Genomic DNA, 10,581 nt, shown 5'->3' on the forward strand with positions numbered 1-10,581 from the left:
GAGATTCACAGTTGGAATCTGCCCTGACCCCAGGTGGTGGGGGCCCAGGACTAGGACATAGGTTTGCCAGCGGGCCGTTTACTCACCTCCCAGACTAGCCCCAACCAGCCCCGTGACAAGGGACAAGCGCCCGGAGCGGCCTGGCTGGTGACTGGGACGGGAAGGCAACCACAGCCTCCTCAGCTCCAAAGCGCCCACTCCTGCCCACCCAGGGTGGTGAGAGGAGGGCCTGGCAGGGGGCTCCCTCCTGGCCACCCTGGACGGCCCTAGGGGCCCACACTTGCAGGCGGGGCGCTGGGGGCTGTCCTCACGCGCTCGCTCAGGGAGTGCCCCACGGCCCCGCCAACATGGCACAGCCAGCCCCCCACAGACAAGGACGTGAGGCCCAGCAGTGGCAGAGCCAGGATTTTAACCGGGGCCTGACTTTGGTGCCCTGCAGGCCTGTGAGGGCATCTGCCACAAGGGCCTCTGCCCTGGCCTCCTTCTGTGCCACCTGATGAGGCCACGTCTCAAGCCTCACAGGGGACGCTGGAAGTGAAGGCCCCAATTTGCTGGCCAAGCGGCGAGGGGACCTGCAGGGCTGGGTGTGTGGTGGGCCCAGTGTTGGGGGAGATGGTACGTATGGTCGTGAAGCTCTTGCCTCCCCATGGCGGTGTTGGCAAGGCTGTGGGGACTGCCAGGTCCACGGTGGCCCCTTAAACCGTCGCCAGGAACTGACCCTACGAGTTGAGAGGCATGCGGCCGTGGGCCGGGGCTGCCTCTGTGGCCTGGTCTATGAAGGGAGAAGTCATAAACAACCCAGTGTCCCACTGGAGGAAGACGGCTCCGCAGTGGTGGGTCCTCGCGCTGGAACAGGCAGCCAGCAAACCTGCCAAAGGGGCACACAAGGCTGTGTTCATGGGAAAGCAGGACCCACGCTCAAGAGTAGCCCAGGCACAAGCAGAGCGGGACGGGAAATCCCCCAAGAGGGGCAGTTGGTGGGGCGCAACCTCTAGTCTATCTAGATTTATTATGTTCCAATTTCCACAGAAATGTACTTCCTTTCATAAAGATGAAAAGCAAGAAGAGTTAAGGCTGGCCAGGGCAGTAGGCCTCTGCACTCCTGGGCCCCGACCCCACTGTGTGCCTTGAGCCCCAGCTTTAGGCCTCAAGCATCCCTGGGGTCCTGGGTGTGCCGGAAGGCTTGCTCCGTGCCAGCTCAGAGCAGCTGGCTCCACAGGGTGGGGTCGTGTGTCCTGCCAAGAGCCGTCTGTCCCCACTGTGCTCCAGGCAGGCTACCCTGCCAGAGACCTCAAAACAGCCACCTGTCCCCGCCTTGCCAGCCCTTTTTGGGGCCTTCTTGGGGCCAGGAGCCTCCTAGAGGCCCCGCGCAGAGGGGTCAGGCCCATGACTGTAGACCCTACACAACTCTAGCCTCAGCTCTGAGCCAGTCACTGCCCTGGGGACCCCTCGAGTCTGACTTTGGGCAGAGCCTAGACCAGCTTGGGAGGTGGGTGGGATGGGTGGACATTGCCCAAGATACTATGCACTCCAGTGCGTCCTCAGGGCATGCAGGGAGAGCACAAGGAGGTCCCTACCAGGAGCTATGGGTACCTCCTTTGCAGACCAGCTCAGGGTACATGTGCCTGGAGTTAGACGGGGTAGATATGGGGCAGAACTGGGGGCATCTTGGAGAGGCCGGACCCTAGGCAGCCGAGGCCACCACCATCAGCTGTCGCCAGTCTGGCCTGCCTGCCACGTCCAAGGCAGGCATCCTCAGCCCAGGGGGCAGGTGGGTAGACTGAGGAGCAGACGGGGCCGGGGTGCACAGGAAGTGTGCCGAGCCAGTCTGGGCCCAGGTCAGCAGAGGGACAGTGTCCACGTGTTTGGATGATCCCATGTGGCCCAAGAGCCAAGAAGAGGCAGGTCCAGCTCTAGGGCAGAGACATGAGTCCAGGGAAAAGGGGACATTGTCACCAGCGCTGGTGACAACACAAAGTAACACCCAGAGGAATGAGAGACGGAGACAAGGAACAGAGAGAAAGAGACAGAGAAGTAGGGAGAGGTGTGGGGGCCTGTGAAGCCCACAGGAGGAGCTTGGGTGATGAGGCCTGAGGAGGGAGCTGTCCTGGGGGCCACTCAGCCCCATCACACAGAGGCGGGGAGCTGGCCTCACCCACAGGGCCCCCTGCCCCCTCCTGCCCCTTCTGCGTGGCAGTGACAGCTGAGCATCACCTCTTCGTGGAGCACTTGCCAACGCCAAGGCAGGGCAGACTGTGTGACGATGATCAGATTAGGCCCTGCTCCTCGTCACCAAACTGGCCCCACAAGGAGTTACTGGCAAGGGAAGGGCCTCCCCACAACGAGGGCCGAGGCCTGGCCCGGGCGGCTGGGCAGCCTTCACTGGCTCCAGGACTAGGGGAGCCGCCAGGAGGAACTTCGATGTGGGTGACCAGGAAACAAGAAGGTGGTGGCCACGGAGGATACCATGGGGGCCTGAGCCAGGCAGTGCGGGCAGAAGGGGGCATCCAGGCTGGGCTGCAAAGAAGAATAAGGAGCGTGGACCAAGTCACAAGCTGGAGGCCTCTCCTGGGCCCATGTCCCCATCTGTCCCACCCAGATTCATGTCCCCTCCCCGCCACCACAGTCCCTCGGTCATCCTTTCACTGTGTCACCCAGCGCCCTCCATCCCATAGCCCTCCACCCAGGACATTTGTCCCCCCATCCCTCTGACCCTCCCACTGGCCTCCTGGCCTCTGCCTTGCCCATGGCCCCCAGGTGCCCACAACCCCCTTGTCATGCCTGTCATGTGCCCATCATGGGGCTTGGTCCAAACCCACCTAGTCGATAGCTAGGGTTCCTCCACTGGGCCCACCAGGCCTCCCACTGCCCTTCCAGCCTGTCACAGTTAGTTCTTGGGGGGGCATGGTGACTGCTGCCAGCAAGGGACCCTGGAGGAAATCAGCCGACGTAGATGAAACTCCCTCAGACACCCCACAGTCCCCAGAGCACCATCACTCTTCCAGATCGACCGGCCCACCAGGGCTGCAATGCCAGCCAGGACAGGCCCTCGTCCATCAGCATCCTCACGGGGGCTGGCCTCCTCTGCCCCTCCCCGAGTGGCCTGGGATGCCCCAGCGAGCTCTCCACCCTCAGCACTGTCAGCCTGGCTCTCATCACTGAGACCGAAGCCCATGTCCAGCATCATCGGGCGGAGGTGGGGGGTGGGAGCAGTGCCTGCACCCCACCAGCCTGACATTTTCAAACAGGCTGGCAGCACTTCCTCGGCAGGCTGAGCAAGCACTGTCAGCCGCTCCCCAGGCTCCAAATGCCAGCATGGCTGCCCAAGCGTGGCAAGGAGAGGCCAGCAGCCCCACCGAGCATCAGGCAGCCCAGCGTGGGCATGAGCAACCAGGGTGTTGTGGGGGTCTCGGGGCTGATCTGCCAAGTGCAGCGGGGCTGGCGGGCCTCCTGGTTAAGAGCTAGAGGGGGCCCCATGGCCACCCCCCATTCCCTATGGCAAGCATCCCTCTACAGCTGGGGGCAGGGGTGGGGCCATGCAGCCCTGCCTGGCCTTGCCCCTCCCACCCCTGAGCACGGAGCCTAGAGCAGCCCCTCCAGGGACCCACATAGCCCGAGAATCAAAGCCACATCTAGTCCAGGAGACCCCAGCAGCCAGCCCAGGGAGGTTTGCCGAATACCAAGACCAAGCCCCAGCCTGAAGGTCAGTCAGGGGCACCCGGGAACTGACAACAGCCAGCCCTGCTCACTCAGTGAGGAAGGAGCCATGAGGGAGGGTCCCGTCCCCCCAACACTTCCCGGAGGCTAACACGCCCAGAGAGTTTCCACAGGCCACCGGCGGCAGCGGCATCCATCGTGGGAAAGCAAATTAGCACACTCACTGCCCGCAGACTCCATGCTCACTAGGAGGCTGGGCCTCGGAATCCCCCTCGTGGCTGTCAGAGCCGGCCAAGGCCCATGTGATCACCTGGCTGGTAGGTACCACTTGTTAGAACATACTTAGGACAGTACTCAACTGTGGTAATAGGCTGAAAAACGAAAATGGGGCTTTTTCCTTTCGGTTTGGGAGACTGCAATATACAAGGTAGGAGAATCTGCTGCTGAACCAACTCTGCCTGTGAGGCTGCTGAGGTAAGGGACTCCTCCAGGTGCCCCTGGAGGACCCAACCCCATGACCTTTGGAAGGACCTGACCCAATCACCCCTGGGAGGACCCGACCCCGGGAGGTCCTATCTGTGTGACTGACACCCCTGCTGTTTGTCACCCTTTGCAGTCAACAGGCCGGGAAGACAAATGCTCAAACCAAGGGGCTCTCTCTGAGGGGAGCCGGGCGGAAATCCAGCACAATGGGCCATGCGGTGCCACCGGAGTTGCTGAGGGAGAGATCGGGGCACTGCCAGGGAATCTGGTCCAGGGTGCGTGAAGGGGCTCTCCAGCGCAGGGTCTCAAAGCCCTGACGGAACGAGAGCCTACGACAGCACTTGGTCCACGAGGAAGGTACAGGCCTGCAGACAGCAGTGGGGAGGCCAGGGCTGGAGGTGCCGGGAAGCCAGCCAGCCACCTCAGGGCCCTGCAGGCAAGGGCTGCACGCCGACTGCCCAGCACAGGGTCGGGGGACAAAGCCCAGGGGGCCAAGTTGAGTTGGGCGCCAGCAAGGCCTGTCTCCAGCTTTTCTATGCCTGCTGGAAGGTTCGGGGCTGTGGGCCCCCAGCAGGGCAGGAGGAGAGCTTTGGGATGCGGATGCAGAGGAGCAGACAGGTGCAGCCCGCGGAGAGGGCGTGTCTGCACTGACAGGCAGCAGGTCTGAGCATGAGACGGCCCTGGCAGAGGACACAACCACGTGTCAGGAGACTCTGGGGCAGCAAACAGAGCAGGGACACAGGCCTGTCCACTGCCAAGGGCCCAGGGGGGCTGGGACGGCATCACCAGGCAGCTGAGGGGAGAGACTGCTGCAGGGAGACGCCGTCTCATCAGGGGAACGGGGCCCGCCTGGAGGACTCAGACCAGGAGGAGCCCAGCCAGCCATCCTCCTGTCCCCAAGACCCTAAGAGGAGCAGGCAGAGGGGGTCTATCCCAGGGGAAGGGCCGAGGGGCCTTGCCCCAGCCACACCAGGCTCAGGGCAGGACAGGGTCGGCCCTACAGGTCCAGGTTCCCCGGACCTCCACGTTCTCCAGAGCTGCCCACAGTCAGCCCACTCCATCTCACCGCCCACCTCACCCCGCCTCACCCCCACACCTCCCCTCGCCTCATCCCACCTCACTCCGCCTCACCCTGCCTCACCCCCACCTCACCCCACCTCACCCCCACAACTCACGCACATGCTTCACCCCACGCCTCATCCCGCCTCACTCTGTCTCACCCTGCCTCACCCCCACCTCACCCCAACACCTCAGCCCACCTCACCCCCACCTCACCCCACCTCACCCCCACAACTCACCCACGTGCTTCACCCCACACCTCACCCCGCCTCATCCCACCTCACTCTGCCTCACCCTGCCTCACCCACACGCCTCACCCACACGCCTCACCCCACCTCACCCCCACCTCGCCCCACCTTGCCCCACCTCGCCCCACCTTGCCCACACCTCACCCCACCTCGCCCCACCTCGCCCCACCTTGCCCACACCTCACCCCACCTCGTGCCACCTCGCCACACCTCGTTCCCCATCATACATGCTCCCTACAGCTCCGAGCTCCCAGGACACTGTCTATCACCTCTCCCCAGGAAGAACCCTCCAAGGCTTTGGCCTGGGGTGTCTGCGCAGCCCACCCTCCACAGGGCACCCCAGACTTCCTTCTGCACACTCCAGAGCCAGTGCTTAGAGGTCACAGAATGGAAACTAAGGCACTGAATCTCTGCCAAAGGCCGTGGCCAGTCAGCAGTTGAGCTCACAGCTCGCGGCCCAGCCCGGCATGGCTCCCGTGTCCCTGCGTGTACAGATCTGGGCTAGTGGTCTCCTTGGGCTGGAGCCCTGGGCGTCCCGTAGGCAGCTGAGGCTTCCCTCTCTGGATGGTCAGACAATGCCAGTGCCTTCCTCTCAGGCGTGAGGTGCCTGAGGCAGGAGACTTTGACCGTCTGCCGAGTGACCGTGGCTGACCATGCCCTCAGCGCACAGGACATGTGGGCCTGCACTCTCACTGAGTCTGCAGCGCCCTCACAGCATGGGGAAGCTCAGCCCTCCCGGGGTTACACATACACATGAGAGAGGCCAAGACTCCAAGCAAGGAACCAGTGCAGACCCCGGGCCCCTCCCCCGCGGAGGCCATCTCCCCAGGAAGCTGAGCCCTGATACAGGGACAGGGCTGACAAGTGTTGGCCCCCTGCTCCGCCTGCCCCTGCCTTGGATGGCAGCCCTGCCCCATGAGGGGTCCTGCTGGGGCCATGGCCACCCACACCCGCCAACGGGGATGCCAGCCCGAGGGGGAGTCAGTTGCTGGCTGATTGATGGGTAATTGTTTTACCTTGAACAGCCTGAGCCCCATAATTTGGAGGCATAAATCCCAGCCTGGCAGGCTTGGCTGACGTGGAATGGCACCCAGAATTAAATGGAAGCATAACAATTAACAGCCCATAAAAATGTTCTGAGCGGAGCCCCACCAACCAGGGAAGAGCATCTCCTTCTCCTCCGGGTGGGGTCCCGTGGGCCTGCTGAGCCTACCTGGGGGGCAGCACCATCCTAGGTCCCTGGGCCCAGGGTGTCAGGCTGCCTCCTGGAAGCCCCTGAGCTTCCCTCTGCTCCCATGTGGGTCCAAGGACCGGCCTGCTCCCTCTCCCTCCCTGAGTGTGACAGGTGCCCTCAGGCCCCGCCCACGGCTGCATCCCTTGGCAGGGTGTGGTTCCACAGGGTTCCCTGAGGATCCTCCCCCTCCCCCTGCCCCCCGGCATACCCCAGTCGCCTCCTGCCCTCCAGGCCCCTGCCCCTGTTCCTGGCTTCACCTCCAAACAAGCTTCCTCCCCTGGCTTGGGGTCAGGGGCCACTTCGGGGGACCCAAGATGGCAGTGAGCGAGCTTGCCACATGTCTGAGGGCTCATGTGTCCCCGTGTCACACCTGTGCTCCCACTTCCCCAAGTCTCCCATGGGACCACCCCTCACAGGCCAAGTGCTATTGCCCTGTGCCCTTGGCCTGAGGGGTCAGAGGCTCACAGGGAGAGGCTTGGCCTCCCCTGGCCTCAGCGTCCTCCATCGGGGCTGCACCTCGGCAGATCAAGGGGCTTTCAGGCCTGGACAGATGCGGCGGAGGAGCAAAGCCCACCCATGGCACCCAAGGCATTTCCAGTGTCGAGGCGCAGCTGGGGGACGAGGCCCCTGAGGTTGGGGAGGTGGCCCCCTAAAACCGCTGGGCCCAAGGACAAGCTTGGTCATTGGGCCCAGCCTTGGTCACCAGGATGGACCATGGTCTCGATGGGAGGACCCTCCCCGGCACTCCGTGGGAGGGAGATGGTGCCAAGGTGCCAACCAGAGCCTGAAGTTCTGCTGGGAACCAGGCTGAGGCCCCGCCCACCACGGCCTCTGAGGACGAGGCCGCTAGGTGTCAGAGAGAGCCAGCCCGGCCAGTTCCAACGGGCATGACGGTGGCCCACAGGAGCCATGCTGGCGCTGGGGACAGGGGACCTTGGCCCCACCAGCCCCAAGTGACAGATACCTCCTGGGCGCTGTTTGCAGCCACAGGGGGTGGGAGGGGGACACCAACACCCGGGCAGAGGTTTAACACCAAAAACTCTTACTGACTTGGTGCAGAGCCCACTTTGAGAATCAACTTAATAAAAGGCCACTTGCCTGGCATTGAGAATAGCCAAATGGCTGTCAGAACTTAATTGTCTCTGAGCTCTCTGTTTTGTAACTGGATAATTGTGATTTTGTTTTCTTATTAATGTCATTATTTTAAACTTCCTCCCCGACATTCTCCGCTGGGCCTCAGGGTGCAGAGTGGAGGCGGGTCTCCCAAAGGCTCCCTCCGAGAGATAGGTGGGTCCAAAGAGCCTGGCTCGACTCAAAGCGCCGCTCCGTGGGGCGCTCACCCCGGGGGCCGTGGGAGCCAGGTCTCGGGGACGGCAGACACTCACTAGGTAGACAAGGGCCGAGGGGCTCCGGGCAGGGGAACAGCCTGGGCAAAGGCAGGGAGCCGCGAGGGTGGATGCTGAGGGAGGCTTGGTGAAAGCTGGGCGCTGCGGAGGGGGTGGGGGCCTCAGGGTCAGCGCTGCCAGTGGAGGGGGAGGGTGAACTTGACCTTGGATGTATCTTGGTGAGTCGGGGGGAGGAAGTATCCATTGGCCCTGGCAGGGGATCTGCTGCCAGAGGGGGCCAAGGGGGATGGGGAGGAGAAGTGCCCTGCCCAGCTCATTCCTGGGCCAGCCGAGCCTGCCAGGGCAGAGGCTGGGGGCTGCCCTGAGGACATGTGCTTGGGGAAGGGACACCCCAGCCCTCTCCCCGGGCACTCGGGCGGAGGCCGCGCCCACACTGGGAATTCGGGGCAGGTCCGGTCTGCATGCTGTGTCAGGGAAATGCAACACAATTAATTAGCCCCTAAAAAAAGCATTTGAAGTGTTTATTGCAGGACGGCGCTCCTGGTTTTATAAGCAGATGGGGAAATAAAGTGGTGGGGATGACAAGCCGGGAACAGCTGCACAGGGACCCGGAACCTAATTCATAATTCAGCAGACTAATCAGAGAACATCTTCTGCAGGCACTGTAATGAAGGGACGTGAGGCCGCAACTGATGAGACGCTCCCTGCCATGCAGCTACACGGACCACCGCAGCCCGAGGCCAGGCCCTGGGTCCCAGTGCCCAGTACCAGCCTCTTGACAGGCACTTTCTCAGCAGCGACTTTAGTCATAAACCCGTTTTCCAGGTGAGATACCGGGGCACAGGCATGGCCCCCCAGGGGCCCTGGAGCCCTGGTCCTCCTGCCCTGGGGCGGAGGTCACTTGGGCGCCCTCTCGTGGCGGGGCGTCACCCACGAGGCAGGCCTCCGGCGGGGGGGGTGGGTAGACTGAGGGCCATCGCCCCTCGGGTGGGGAGAGACTGGCCCAGCACGTGGAGCTGGCCAGAGCAGTGCCTGGAACAGCAGCAGGCACAGCCTTCTCCTCTGAGCACGGGCTGCACGGGATGGAGGCAGGGCGGGGAGCAGGGGGCCCTGGGAGGGTGACAGAACATAAAAATTCACATGCATTTTATGAATCTTCTGGCTCAACAGGAGCGCAGTGTTCACGGCAGGCATGACCGTAGAATGCGCCGGATGAAATATCTGTGACAGCCCTAAAGTCCTTGTTTTCTCCTCGGCTGCTGTTGAAACAATGGGAGGCAGAGGGTAGGCACCAGGCCTCCCTCCTTCCCACGGGCCCTGCCCCTCCTGGGGTTTCGCTGTGCCCCCACCCCTCCGCCAGGACCACCCCCCACAGGCTCTGCATTCCCTTCTGTATGCTGGTGTGTGCCTAGAAAGACATGGGACCCAGAAGAAAGCCCAGCCTGCCCTGCTCTGAGCAGCTCACAGCCTCCCAGCAGACACCCAGGCGGCCAAACCTGTCACAGGCCTTTTCCCCAAACACACAAAACCGTAAACAGTATCAAAGTGGTCGATGCTGAGTCAGAGGAAGGCACGGGTGCCGTCATGCTCCAACAGCAGATTGCAGGGGCTTTGTGGAGTTGGGCTTTGAGGCATAGGTAGGAGCTCAACAGTGTGAGACTTGCGGGTCACCATCCTCTGTGCCTCCAGGGCTGGATGGGATACAGACTTGGGTTAGAAAGAGACCCCTGAGTCAGATTCTGACCCCAACCCCCACTGGAGCCCCCAGGCAGGCCTGGCTAGGGTCCTTTTCAGGGTCTCTTTCAGCCCCTAGATACAAGCTTCCAGCCTTTGGACCAGGGTCGCCTCCCTGCAGGCTGCATGGAGAGGGCTGCAGAGGGGGTTGAGGGGGTCACCTGCCTACCGCAGGTAACGAAGCGGCCCGATGGTGGCTCTGCAATCCGGGCAGGCGGGGCAGGCGGGTTCTGCTCCATGCGGGGTCTGCAGGGGCCCCTCAGGGGTACTCGGGCTGTGCCAGCTTTGGCAGGCTGGCTGCCCGACCCGGCCCAGCAGGCAGCCGTCTTCCCAGAGCGCTCAGACTCCCTCCTGGTAGCTCAGGGCCGAGTGCAGGAGGACGCTCTGGCTCAGAACCCTGCGCCTGGCTCAGTGCCATGTCCACTGACAGTGAGGGCCAGAGCCTGGGGCCGGGGAGAGATAAAGACCGGCCTCGTGGAGGCTTAAGGGATGTGTGGCCGCCTTCAGCGGCCCCATCGAGTCCCTGCAGGCCGGGCTCAGTACAGAGTGCTGGGGGCGTCCAAGAAGCAGAAACCCACCCAGACCCCAGCCAAGAGCCCACAGGCACCGAGGTCACCCTGGGAAACGGGACCAACTGAAGGGCCCCAAAGCTCCAGGCAGATCCCCTCAGGGGCATCTTTTCCAGAAAAAAATGAACAGGGAGCGATGCCAAGGGTCTAGCTGGGGCCTATCCTATCTGAATAGTGATGGGGGACAGACGCGCCAGGGTCCTCCCCTATCCAGGCCCCCAGAGCGTTCGTGTCTGTTGTGCACACTTGCC

The sequence above is a fragment of the Equus caballus genome, chromosome 8 (genome assembly GCF_041296265.1).
Source record: "Equus caballus isolate H_3958 breed thoroughbred chromosome 8, TB-T2T, whole genome shotgun sequence".
Taxonomy (NCBI): Eukaryota; Metazoa; Chordata; class Mammalia; order Perissodactyla; family Equidae; genus Equus; species Equus caballus.